Raw genomic sequence first — 13,855 nt, forward strand, 5'->3', positions numbered from 1 at the left:
AGAACAGGTAAATAAACCGCCGCGCGCTCACGCCGTTTCACAGTATTGGTTGCAACGCGATGAGAGTGACTCAGAGGAAAGCTATTGACGGTGCCGAAAGGAGGAAGAAGAGTGCGTACTTGGCGCAACTCTAGAAGTAGACCAGACAGGACCATTTGTAGATGGGAAGGTTAATGATGAAAATATTACTTTCCTAGTGGATACTGGTGCTACTCGATCAACTGTTAGATCAGCTGATGTTAAGAATCTTCCTCTTTCGGATGAAACAATCCAAGTGGTTGGTGTGTCCAACAGACAGATAAAAACGTTTCTGAGAGAACCAGTGAAAGTTAGTATAGGGAAATTTACAGAGATGCACCGCTTTGTTGTGTGTGACACCAGTCCAGTGAATTTATTAGGTAGGGACCTGTTGTGCAAGATGAATTGCACTATTTTCTGTACTTCAGATGGAATAGCTTTTGAAACACCAGATGAGGATGTGCTGTATAAAATGACTATAGCTAACAGAGAAAATGAGGGAACTGAGACTTATGCAATATTCAACCCTGATGAATTACCTAAAGAACTAAAACAGTCAGTGAAGGCAGAAGTGTGGGATTTTACTGGAGAAGATGTAGGGTTAATGAGAAACGTAGATCCAGTCAAAATAACTGCGAAGGAAGGAATAAGCTTTCCAAATGTCCCTCAGTACAGATTGACACCGGAAATAATCGAAGGGGTTACTCCAATAATTGAGAACATGATCAAGCAAGGAATCCTAAGAGAAATTATGAGTAGTCCATGTAATTCACCGATAATGGGACTGAAAAAGCCTAATGGGAAATTCAGGATAGTGCAAGATTTGAGAAAGGTAAACAAAATTGTGGTATCATGTTGTCCCATTGTGCCAAACCCATCAGTAATTCTGTACCAGATTCCCCACGATGCGGAATGGTATACAGTAATTGATCTATGTCATGCTTTCTTTTCTATCCCATTGCACCATGACAGTCAGACAATTTTTGCCTTTCGTTTTGGAGAGCGGATTTTGGCATGGTGCCGAATCCCACAGGGGTATACAGAGAGCCCCTCAATATTCAATCAATTATTGAAGAAATCTTTGGAAAGTCTGCAAATGCCTGAAAGTTCAGTACTAGTGCAATATACCGACGACCTTTTGGTGGCGTCAAAAACGCGTGAAGCTTGCGAGGTAGACACAATAGCACTACTGAATCATTTGGCAGACGGAGGATTGAAAGTGTCACCAGCAAAATTACAGTATTGTAAGAAAGAAGTACAGTATTTGGGACATAAAATCGAGAAAGGACTGAGAAAAATAACAATAGACAGAGGTGCCGATTACGATCCGGTAAAAACCGTGTACGAACCGTCGGTCGGAGCGAATTCCCCGTCCGACTCGTACCCGGTCGTAAAACTTTACAAACATGGAATTACGATTCGCACGGAAACACCATTTCCGTACGAATCGTAAAAAACACTGACCGACGAAAATATACATACGAATGTGATCCGGGAATGCTGCGACGTGACGTCGGGACGCTTTCAGGCAGCGTTTCACGACCCAGGAATTACGATTCGAACCGACAGCAGTCCGGACGGCAATATTTTCACGGCACCCAAAAAGTGCCGCAAAAGCGAAGTACGGCGCGAAATGACCAGAGTAGGTGGCCCGGTACGTGCCGTACCCCCCCCAGCCCCCGTAGGTACGCGCCGACCCCCCCCCAGCCCCCGCATGTACGTGCCGTACCCCCCCCAGCCCCCGTAGGTACGCGCCGACCCCCCCAGCCCCCGTAGGTACGTGCCGTACCCACCCCAGCCCCCGCATGTACGCGCCGTACCCCCCCCAGCCCCCGTAGGTACGCGCCGACCCCCCCCCAGCCCCCGTAGGTACGTGCCGTACCCACCCCAGCCCCCGCATGTACGCGCCGTACCCCCCCCCAGCCCCCGTAGGTACGCGCCGACCCCCCCCAGCCCCCGTAGGTACGCGCCGAACCCCCCTGTATGTACACCCGTGTACGTGTCGAACCCCCCCGTGTACGTTCGAGTCGTACCCCCACCCGTGTATGTACGGTGCGTTACCCCCCGTGTACGTTCGAGTCGAACCCCCCGTGTACGTTCGAGTCGTACCCCCACCCGTGTATGTACGGTGCGTAACCCCCCGTGTACGTTCGAGTCGAACCCCCCCGTGTACGTTCGAGTCGTACCCCCACCCGTGTATGTACGGTGCGTACCCCCCCGTGTACGTTCGAGTCGAACCCCCCCGTGTACGTTCGAGTCGTACCCCCCGTGTACGTTCGAGTCGAACCCCCCCGTGTACGTTCGAGTCTACCCCCGTGTACGTTCGAGTCGAACCCCCCGTGTACGTTCGAGTCGTACCCCCCCGTGTACGTGCGAGTCGAACCCCCCGTGTATGTTCGAGTCGTACCTCCCGTGTACGTTCGAGTCGAACCCCCCCGTGTACGTTCGAGTCGTACCCCCACCCGTGTATGTATGGTACGTACCCCCCCGTGTACGTTCGAGTCGACCCCCCCGTGTACGTTCGAGTCGAACCCCCCGTGTACGTTCGAGTCGTACCCCCCCGTGTATGTTCGAGTCGAACCCCCCCGTGTACGTTCGAGTCGACCCCCCCGTGTACGTTCGAGTCGAACCCCCGTGTACGTTCGAGTCGTACCCCCCGTGTACGTTCGAGTCGAACCCCCCCGTGTACGTTCGAGTCGTACCCCCACCCGTGTATGTACGGTGCGTACCCCCCGTGTACGTTCGAGTCGACCCCCCCGTGTACGTTCGAGTCGAATCCCCCGTGTACGTTCGTGTCGTACCCCCCCGTGTACGTTCGAGTCGAACCCCCCCGTGTACGTTCGAGTCGACCCCCCCGTGTACGTTCGAGTCGGGTGGGGGTACGCACCGTACATACACGGGTGGGGGTACGACTCGAACGTACACGGGGGGTTCGACTCGAACGTACACGGGGGGGTACGACTCGAACGTACACGGGGGTACGACTCGAACGTACACGGGGGGGTTCGACTCGAACGTACACGGGGGGGTTCGACTCGAACGTACACGGGGGGTACGCACCGTACATACACGGGTGGGGGTACGACTCGAACGTACACGGGGGGGTTCGACACGTACACGGGTGTACATACAGGGGGGTTCGGCGCGTACCTACGGGGGCTGGGGGGGGTCGGCGCGTACCTACGGGGGCTGGGGGGGTACGGCGCATACATGCGGGGGCTGGGGTGGGTACGGCACGTACCTACGGGGGCTGGGGGGGGTCGGCGTGTACCTACGGGGGCTGGGGGGGGTACGGCGCGTACATGCGGGGGCTGGGGTGGGTACGGCACGTACATGCGGGGGCTGGGGGGGGTACGGCACGTACCGGGCACCTGTTTGGACGTCTCCATGGTTGTTATGGGAGTTCGGTGCGGACGGTCTTTTAACCATACGGTTGTACATTCGGACGCCCGGGATGGATCATGATTCCTCGGTCGGACTTCACCTTTCACGTTTGTACGGTAAATCGTACGAGGACGTGTCGGACACATTTTCCGACCCGAGGACGTGTGGGGAATGATTCCCAATGCGGTTCGTATGGACTTTTTACCATGCGAATCGTGATTGCCAGTTCGTACGGCACTTGTACGATTCGTACGGTAAAAAGACCGGATACGAGTCGCACGGGGATATTTTTTACCGGATCGTGATCGGCACCAGAATCAGAATCATAAAAGGAATGAGAGCCCCCATGACCCAAAGAGAGGTGAGAATGTTTCTGGGAATGGTGGGGTACTGCCGTCAGTGGATTAGCAATTTTTCCCTGATTGCAAAACCCTTGGTACGACTAACAAGGAGTGATGTAAAAGATCCCCTTGAATTGAACAAGGAAGAATTGGCAGCATTTAAACGATTGAAAGAGAGTTTGTGTGAAGCACCAGCACTAGGCATGCCTGATTACGAGAAAGAGTTTGAGTTATATTGCAGTGAGAGAAATGGATGTGCACTCTCGGTGTTGATCCAGAAGCATGGAAGATTGAGGAGACCAATTGCATATTTTTCCTCAATGCTTGACCCAGTGGCTGCAGCTTTACCTAGGTGTCTGAAAGCAGTGGCTGCAACATGTCGAAGCCTGGAGCAGAGTGAAGGTATTGTGATGGGATATCCGTTGAAAGTGTTTGTACCTCATGATGTGGCGATTCTTTTAACAAGGAGTCGTACTCAGTATATGACACATAGCTGGCTGACTAAGTATGAGAAGGTCATATTCGGTGCAACAAATGTGAGCCTTGCGAGATGTGTGAATGTGAATCCTGCAACGTTGTTACCTGATGCTGAGAATGTGGAAGTGAGAGATGAAGCAGATCATGATTGTTTGGATGTGCTTGAGTATTGCACAAAGCCACGACCAGATGTAAAAGATGTACCTTTGCCAGAGAGTGATTTTGTGTTGTTCGTTGATGGGTCATGTTTGAGAACAGATGAAGGAGTGCTAAGCGCAGCATTTGCAGTATGCACGGTTGCAGCAGTGATGGAAGCATCTTATTTGAAAGGAGTGAGGTCAGCCCAAGTAGCTGAACTTGTTCCTTTGACCAAAGCATGTAAAATTGGGAAACGTGTGAGAGTGACTGTGATAACTGACAGCCAGTATGGCTTCGGGGTTGTCCATGATTTCGGCCAACTTTGGCTGCAAAGAGGTTTCCTGACCTCAAGTGGAACCCCTATAAAGAATGCTGAAGTGGTTGGAAAGTTAATTGAGGCGATACAGCTGCCTAAACAATTGGCTGTGGTAAAATGTGCTGCCCATAGTCAAGGTAGTGATTACATCACTACTGGAAACAGGTATGCGAATGATATGGCACAGTATTGTGCACGGAACCAGAATTCGGTCAATCGGGCCAAGGAGAGAGAAATGTCTTCTTGCTCAGTAATGTTTACTAACACAGTAGAAACTTGGGAAGTGAGACAATTGCAGGAAGAGTCAGGAGATGAGGAAAAAACAGTGGATAAAAGCAGGGTGTGCACCAAGAGAGAAGGACCGTGCGTGGGTTTATCGAGATGGAAGACCAGTAATGCCTGATAGCATGATGTCTACCATGGCACGGATGTATCATGGCCAGGGACACATAGGGAGAGACGCCATGATTAGGTCTTTTAAGCAGACCTGGTACAATCCAAAATTCAGACTTGTAGCAGAAAGCCTATGTCAGAGATGCCTAATATGTCAGCAATACAATCCTGGGAGAAAGACAGTGGTGAGTCTAGGAACAATAGGCCAAGAAGGAGGGCCTTTTACCAGAATGCATCTTGACTTCATTGAAATGCCTCTGTGTAACAGACTGAGGTATGTTCTGGTCATAGTCTGCCTATTCTCCAGGTGGGTGGAAGCATTCCCAACTAGAAGAAATGATGGGATGACATTGGCAAAGCTACTTTTAAGAGAATTTATCCCCAGGTTTGAGTTCCCAGTGACTCTTGAATCAGACAGAGGAGGACATTTTCATAACGAGATTGTAAAATTGATTTGTGAAGCATTGAATGTACAACAGAAACTACATTGTGCCTACCGATCAGAGGCTTCTGGTGTGGTTGAACAGATGAATGGTACAATCAAAAACAGAATTGGGAAAATGTGTTTAGCCACTGGTATGAAATGGCCTGATGTCTTGCCTCTAGTACTAATGACAATCAGGGTGATACCACACAGAACTACAGGGTTAAGTCCACATGAAATAATTATGGGACGAGCAATGAGGCATGTGTACATTCCAGTTAACAAGCTGATGACAATAACTGATGACATGGTGTTGGAATACTGTAAAGGCCTGGCTGACGCAGTTTATTCTGTGTTTCATCAGGTTGGAGCGGATGCCACCACCCTGGAAAGGAAGCCAGCCCATGATCTGAGCCCAGGAGACTGGGTAAGGATAAAAGTCCACAGAAGAAGAAATTGTTTGGTTCCAAGGTGGGCAAAACCAAGACAAGTCATTCTGACCACAACAACAGCTGTGAAGTGTGCTGGAGTGAAAAACTGGATCCATGCCAGCCATACCTTGAGGATACCAAATCCAGTTGACAGCAAAGGAAAAGAGTACTATGACGAATCAGATTCAAGTACTGAATCAGATAACGAAGAGCCAAAAACACAAGAAAATCCTGAAAGGGGGGAAAAAGAACTTGATCAAATATTAGTCCCCAGAAGTATCTCTCTGAGAAGACGATTGCAGATTTCTGATATCAGTTCAGATTCTGAAGACGAGCAAGGGAGACAAGGTCCCAGAAAAGAACACAGAAAGAGAAAAGGAAAAGACAATGAAGAAGCAGTAAAAGAAATCCGAGAGAAGGAAGTTTCAGATGAAAGACCAAGAGAAATTCCACCCGAAATAATAAATCAAAGTGAAACAGGGACAGGTACAGAGAGAGAGGGACAGATTGCGGAAGACCCCCGAGGAGGTGTAGGGAACTGCAACATCCAGCTAGGTGAAGGGACAAGTAGCCAGCAGGAAGATTGCGTGTCGGAGACCCAAGGAGGGACAGAAGAAGGGAAAACAGTGGTGGAAAAAGAAGTTGTCGAAAAGAAAAAGCAAGTTGAGACAGAATCTGAAGAGAGTGAAAATGAGATACCAGAAGGACGAGTTCTAAGAAAAAGAGCTTGGAGAGAAGAAAAGAATACCAAAGAAAGTAAACAGAAAAGAGTAAAAAAGGACGAAGTGTGGCCAAACAAAATAAAGAGATTGAGATATCGGCTGACACAAGTGAAATCACCAAGAGCAGATCAGGTGAATGAAGTGAGAAGCCAAGAAAAATCAAAAGAAGAAGAAACTACTCAAGACAAGGAAGAAGGAAAAAGAACAAGGAAACCTAACCAGAAGTATAAGTCACCGGAATGGACGTACGTGGCACTGCCTGAAACGGAAGAAGAGGCAGATAGTCAAGGAAATCCAGAGGAGGCTGTACTGAAAGTGGTTGAAAAAGAGGAAGAAGCAGGAATCCTGAGAGTTATCTTATCCGACATCGGAGAAGAGGAAACGGAAGATCAGGAAATTCTGTATTTGGATGAACAGAAAGAAGTGAAAAACGATGAAATGCCAAACTGAGAACATCTAGAAAACTACTGATGACGAAGTAACAATTGAATAAAATGATAGATACTGGTAGAATTAAGTAGGGCCTTAGAGACCTAGGATTAGAGAACAAGTTGTGAAATAACAGAGGCTAAGTCAAAAGACACAGTCCAAATTAACAAAGATGGCTAACATAGATAATAGTAAAAGTAGATGTGTGAGAAGTTGGCCTGATGTATGATGTCACTAGTTATAGTGTACACCTTATATCAGTCCAAATACCCTTATGGTGATTGGTTGTAAAGTCAACCTTATAGACCAGCTATCCTAGTGGTAGCATGGACAAGAGCAGTCTTAGGCTAAACTCTGAATGGCATGTGAAGCCAGCTGTGATACCATATATAATCCCTTGAATACCAAATGAAAGGACACCACAACAGATATATATATAAAATAAAGTGTATTTATTCTAAGCAAACCCTCAGCACTCTTTATGAGATTAGAGGTAAGTACAACACAGTCTTATTAATGCATACAGTAAGTCACACAGGTAAGTAATACAGTTAGGCCCTAGGGGCCACGCAAACCATATACTAAGTAAGTGGTATAAGAACCACTGTCACGGAAATAGAATAGGCCTAGGCCTAGGGAATCGCTGGGGCTACACTACACTAGCGTTAGTTAGGAAGTGGGAGGCCCACGGGATTCGTGTGCAGAGTGGAAACACTCACGCGTAATGCGTAAAAGTCAATAGCAATAGTACAGTTTAGAAAACGGTAGATTTAGGACACTTCCGGAGTAGCTAGGAAGTTGAGACTTGAAAACTAGACACTAGGATAGTCACTATCCTGATGAGCACCGGAGTACCCAAGTTACCTAGCCCACAGGCTGCGGGTGCATAGGGGTGAAGATGCGTCGTTTTCGTCGTCGACTCCTAGGGATGCCTGAAGAAAGATGCTGACAGGCAGTCAGGGGAGAGTGTCCGGTGGATCCCAAGGCTGGGATCAAGAAGAGAAGAAACCTGCAAGCAGAAGGGACAGAGTCAAGGTCACTAGCCAGTGACCACGTGGAACCAGGAAGGAACCAGGCGATGTCGTGAAGAGTTGCAGGTGAAGGTGAAGCTTGTCACTGCAGCCAGGAGGACCAGGAAGCGTCGAGGACGACCAGGACCAGGAGGCGAGCTGTCCCACGAAGGCTCTTGCTGTCGGCGGCGTCGAAGTTGGACTAGGACTCACCAAGCCTTGGCAAGCGGAACCCACGAAGAACAAAGGACTTGCTTCTGGTGCAGACCAGGAAGGTCTGGGGTGCTTCTTCTTTGCAGAGAAGCGGGAGCCAGTCTGGAGGAGCCAAACCAGCGCAGAAGATTTCAGGGTGCGTCGTCACAGAGGCCACTAGCCAGCGGGCAAGCAACCGGACAGACGCGGCAAGCAGGAAAATGCTGAAGGGCCCCACGCAGGACTCGTGGAGTGTGGGGGGCTGATCTTCGGTGCAGATGGTGCTTGGGGTTGGGGCTTCTCAATCCCCGGTGCACAACTTCGAGGGTACCTCAGAAGCTGCGCTGTAAGTTACTAGCCACTTTTCCCAGGTAGCCGGTCCCACGTCGGTCGTCGCCTCCACGGATCTCAGCTCTGCTGCAGATGTGGATGAGGGTCGGAGAAGTCTGGAAGTCAAGGCTCTGGTCGGGCTCTGCAGTCGGTTCCTCGTAGAACGGTTGCAAAGCAAAGGGTAGTCTCTTGATGGTGCCTGTTTGCACAGGGTAGCCACTCCTTGGCGACAAGGGAGATTCTTCAGTCTTCTTCTTTCGTCGAATGTCGAAGGTCCAGAGTTTCTGTTCAGTTTTGCAGGTTCAGGATAATCTAAAGTCTTGAGGCCCAACTCCCACTCTTATACTAATCTGGGGGGCTGGGATACCTGCTAGGTCACGCCTTATGGGTGGGACCTGGGAGGGGGTGGTTACACCCACTTCCCTTTGTCCAGTTTCGCGCCAGAGCTGGGGCTGGAGTGCCCCAGCGCCGGTTTGAACTGGACTATGCAAGGAACACCTTGTGTGCCCCAGGCATGTCTCATTCCTTTCAGCCCACCCTGCCCCAATACACTAAAGGCTGTCTGGGGAGGTGCTAGCACCTCCCCAAGCAGGAAACCTATTGTCCAGGCCTCCCTGGCTGGGATCACTCCCAGCTGCAGGAGGTCAGACTTGTGTCGTGGCAGCAGCATCCATTTTGTGATGCTGAGGCTTTGGTCAGAGGCTAACAGTTGAAGTATGATTTTAACATGTCTTTCCCTCTAGAAGGGGGGAATAATATTCTCATGTCCAGAAATGGCATGGGGGTATTATTCCCTAGTGTTAGACACCTTACACGACATGTTTTGATAAAGCCAAACCATAGTTACCATAACCGTCTAAGATTATAAGGCACTTTAAGAGTATATGGTAGGCTATATCATAGAACAGCTATAAGGACAAGGTTCCGAAGGCTGCAGACAGGCTCAGCTCATGCTAGAGCACCATCTCACATGTTACCAAGCACTCTGCCTCCAGGATTGTCAAGGCCTGCCATAGGAGTGACTGATAGGTACACATGTGTCTATATGTAAGTTAGGTATAGGAATACTACACCTAAGCAAGGGGTGATTACACGACCTTGCCCCAGCTGAGTGATCAGCCAGTTGTGTCAAAATGGAAGGCCAGGCCAGGGGTGGCATAATACATGCTGCAGCCCCTGGTAGGCCTAGGGTACACCTATGCCCTGGGTACCTAGGGTACACTGTACAGGGGCCAATACGGTGATCCTATCCAAATGGGTTATGCACCTAAAGTACATAGTATTAATTTAGAGAGAGAACAGCAGGGCTGTGGGTCTGATTAGCAGGCCCACAGCCACATCTAAGTCGAAAACCAGTAAAGCAAAAGCAAAAAGTGGGGGTGAACATAGAAAGCAGACCCTACTCTCCTACACAACCCCCCCCCCCCTAACTTAGGGACATTAAACTAACCTTGACCAGTTGAGTCTTCATGTTCTAAGTGGAAATATCTGGAGAGTCCATCTGCATTGGCATGGTCAGTCCCAGGTCTATGTTCCACTGTGAAGTCCATCCCCTGTAGGGAAATGGACCACCTAAGAAGTTTGGGATTTTCACCCTTCATCTGATTTAGCCACAAGAGGGGCTTATGGTCTGTCTGAATCTTGAAGTGAGTGCCAAACAAGTATGGCCTCAGCTTCTTCAGGGCCCAAACCACAGCAAAGGCCTCCCTCTCAATAGCTGACCAACGTTTCTCTCTAGGGGTCAGCCTTCTACTTATAAAAGCAATGGGCTGGTCTTGACCATCTACATTCAGTTGTGAAAGAACAGCTCCCACACCTAACTCAGAAGCATCTGTCTGGACAATGAACTCTTTGGAGTAGTCTGGACTTTTCAGAATAGGTGCACTGCACATGGCCTGCTTCAGGTCATCAAATGCTTTTTGACAGCTTACTGTCCACTGAACTTTCTTTGGCATCTTCTTGGAGGTCAAGTCATTAAGTGGTGTCACTATGGACCCATAGTTCTTAACAAACTTTCTGTAGTACCCAGTCAGGCCCAAGAAAGCTCTGACCTGAGTCTGGGTAGTTGGAGGAGCCCAGTCCTTTATGGTCTGGATCTTGTTCTCCAGTGGTTGAACCTGGCCCCCACCAACTAGGTGGCCCAGGTATACAACCTTGCTCTGCCCTATCTGGCACTTAGTGGCCTTGATAGTGAGGCCTGCCTTTTGCAGGGCCTCTAAAACATTCCTCAGGTGGACCAGGTGATCCTCCCAGGTGGAGCTAAAGACAGCAATATCATCAAGATAAGCTGCACAATAATCATCCAACCCAGTGAGGACTTGATTCACCAGCCTTTGGAAAGTGGCAGGTGCATTCTTCAAACCAAAGGGCATTACCACAAATTGATAATGTCCTCCTGGGGTCGAGAAAGCAGTTTTGGCCTTTGCACTCTCAGCTAGTCTGATTTGCCAGTAGCCTGCTGTTAGGTCAAATGTGCTCAAAAACTTAGCAGCTGCCAGTCTGTCAATGAGCTCATCTGCCCTAGGTATTGGGTGGGCATTTGTCCTAGTGACAGCATTGAGACCTCTGTAATCCACGCAAAACCTCATCTCTCTCTTACCATCTTGGGTGTGAGGTTTTGGCACAAGGACTACAGGACTAGCCCAAGGGCTCTCTGAAGGTTCAATGACTCCCAGCTCCAACATCTTTTGTACCTCAATTTTTATGCAGTCCCTGACATGGTCAGGTTGCCTGTATATTTTACTCTTCACAGGCAGACTGTCACCAGTGTCCACCTCATGGGTGCACCAGTTTGTCTGACTTGGGGTCAGAGAGAACATATGTCTGTAGGCTTGCAGAACTTGTCTGCAGTCCTGTTGCTGATGGACAGTGAGGCTGTCAGAAAAGACCACACCATCAACTGAGCCATCATCAGGGTTCTGAGTCAACAGGTCTGGGAGAGGGTCACTCTCTTCCTCCTGCCCCTCATCTGTAGCCATGAGTAGCCCCATGTCTGCCCTGTCAACATATGCCTTCAATCTGTTGACATGAAGCACCCTGTGGGTGCTTCTGGGAGTCCCAAGGTCCACCAAGTAGGTGACTTCTCCCTTTTTCTCAACAATAGTGTGGGGTCCAGACCATTTGTCTTGGAGTGCTGCTGGGGCCACTGGCTCCAACACCCTCACTTTCTGTCCTGGCTGGTAAACAGTCAGTACAGCCTTTTGGTCATGCCAAGTTTTTTGGAGTTCTTGGCTTGCCTCAAGGTTTTTAGAAGCCTTCTTCATATACTCTGCCATCCTGGAGCGGAGACCAAGTACATAATCCACTATGTCTAGTTTGGGTTGTCTGAGAGGTCTCTCCCATCCTTCCTTCACCAAACACAGGGGTCCTCTTACAGGATGCCCAAACAAAAGCTCAAAAGGGCTGTAGCCAACCCCCTTTTGTGGGACCTCTCTGTAAGCAAACAGAAGGCAGGGTAAAAGGATGTCCCATCTTCGCCTAAGCTTGTCTGGTAATCCTTTTATCATTCCCTTTAGGGTCTTGTTGAATCTCTCAACAAGCCCATTGCACTGTGGGTGATAGGGTGTGGTGAACTTATAGTTAACACCAAACTCCTTCCACATTGCAGTCAAGTATCCTGACATAAAGTTGGCACCTCTGTCAGAAATGACCTCCTTTGGAAAGCCCACTCTGGAGAATACTCCAAGCAGGGCCCTTGCCACAACAGGAGCTGTTGTGGTCCTCAGGGGAATTGCTTCTGGGTACCTGGTGGCATGGTCCACTATCACCAGTATGAATCTGTGCCCAGATGCTGTTTGTGGGTCCATTGGTCCTACAATATCTATGCCCACTCTTTCAAAGGGGACCCCCACCACAGGTAGTGGTATGAGGGGGGCCTTTGTGGTGCCACCTGATTTGCCACTGGCTTGGCAGGTGACACAGGAGCGACACAACTCCTTGGTATCTTCTGACATATGGGGCCAGTGAAAGTGAGGGACAAGCCTGTCCCAAGTCTTGTTCTGGCCTAAATGTCCTGCAAGGGGAATATCATGGGCCAAGGTTAGAAGGAAGCCTCTGAACTTCAGTGGTATGACCAACCTCCTGGATGCACCAGGCTTGGGGTCTCTAGCCTCTGAGTACAGTAGCCCTTCATCCCAATACACTCTATGGGTACCTTGAGCATTCCCTGCAGCCTCAGCAGCAGCCAGCTGTCTGAGGGGTTCAAGAGAGGGGCAGTCTAATTGAGCCTGCCTCAGATCTGCCCTGGAAGGTCCCCCTGTCCCAAGAAACTCAACCTGATCAGGTTCAAGTTCTTCTAGGACAGTTCCTTCAGGGCTCTCAGAATCATCCTCCTGGGAGGGCTGATCCACCACCTGAGGCAGGGGGGAAGGCACAGCCTTAACCCTACTGCTCTTTCTCTTGGATTGTAACTGGTCCATAGTTTCAGGATCCAGCACTTGTTCAGTGTTGCACTTTTTGGCCTGTGAACTGGTCACAGCAAGGACATGTGCATCTATCCCCAGCATTTCTGCATGGGTCCTATACTCCACTTCAGACCAAACTGAAGTGTCAAGATCATTGCCCAGTAAACACTCTACAGGAAGGTCTGAACTAACAACAACTTTCTTGAGGCCAGTTACCCCTCCCCAGGAGAAGTTAACAATAGCCACACTATGGGAGGTAGTGGCATTGCTAGCGTTGGTCACTAGGTAATTCTCACCTAGTATGATCTGTCCAGGGTCCACAAAAGCAGGTGTCACCATTGTGACACTAGCTTCAGTGTCCCTGTAGGCCTGAGCCATTCTTTGGTTGATAAAAGGTGTCTGTCTGTACTTGCCCAGGTTACTGGGGCCTACAGTAGAGGACAAAGCTAAGTCCCCATCACAGATCAGAACAGCCTGAGTAGGTACTCTGACTAGGCCAGAATCCTCCTCAGTTCCCAGGGTTAACCCTACTACACCCTTTTGCTGGGAACCACCACTTACAGCTGAACTAGGGGGTACAGTTGCCTTAGGGGCAATGGTGGCTGGGGGCTTATCCTTTTTGGTGCACTCACTAAACCAATGTGAGTTGGACTTACAATAGTTGCACCATGGTTTCTTTTGGCCATCTTTCTTCTTATCCTTTTTGGAACCACCCTCCCCCTGAGCCTTTTGGGGGCCTGGTGAAGACTTCTGGTCTTTTTGTTTCTGCTCATTACCCTTCTGGTCTGCCTTTTTCTGATCACCGCCCTGGTTCTGGTTTTTCTGCTTAACTCTAGTCCTGACCCAT

The sequence above is a fragment of the Triturus cristatus genome, chromosome 4_1 (assembly GCF_964204655.1).
Source record: "Triturus cristatus chromosome 4_1, aTriCri1.1, whole genome shotgun sequence".
NCBI lineage: Eukaryota > Metazoa > Chordata > Amphibia > Caudata > Salamandridae > Triturus > Triturus cristatus.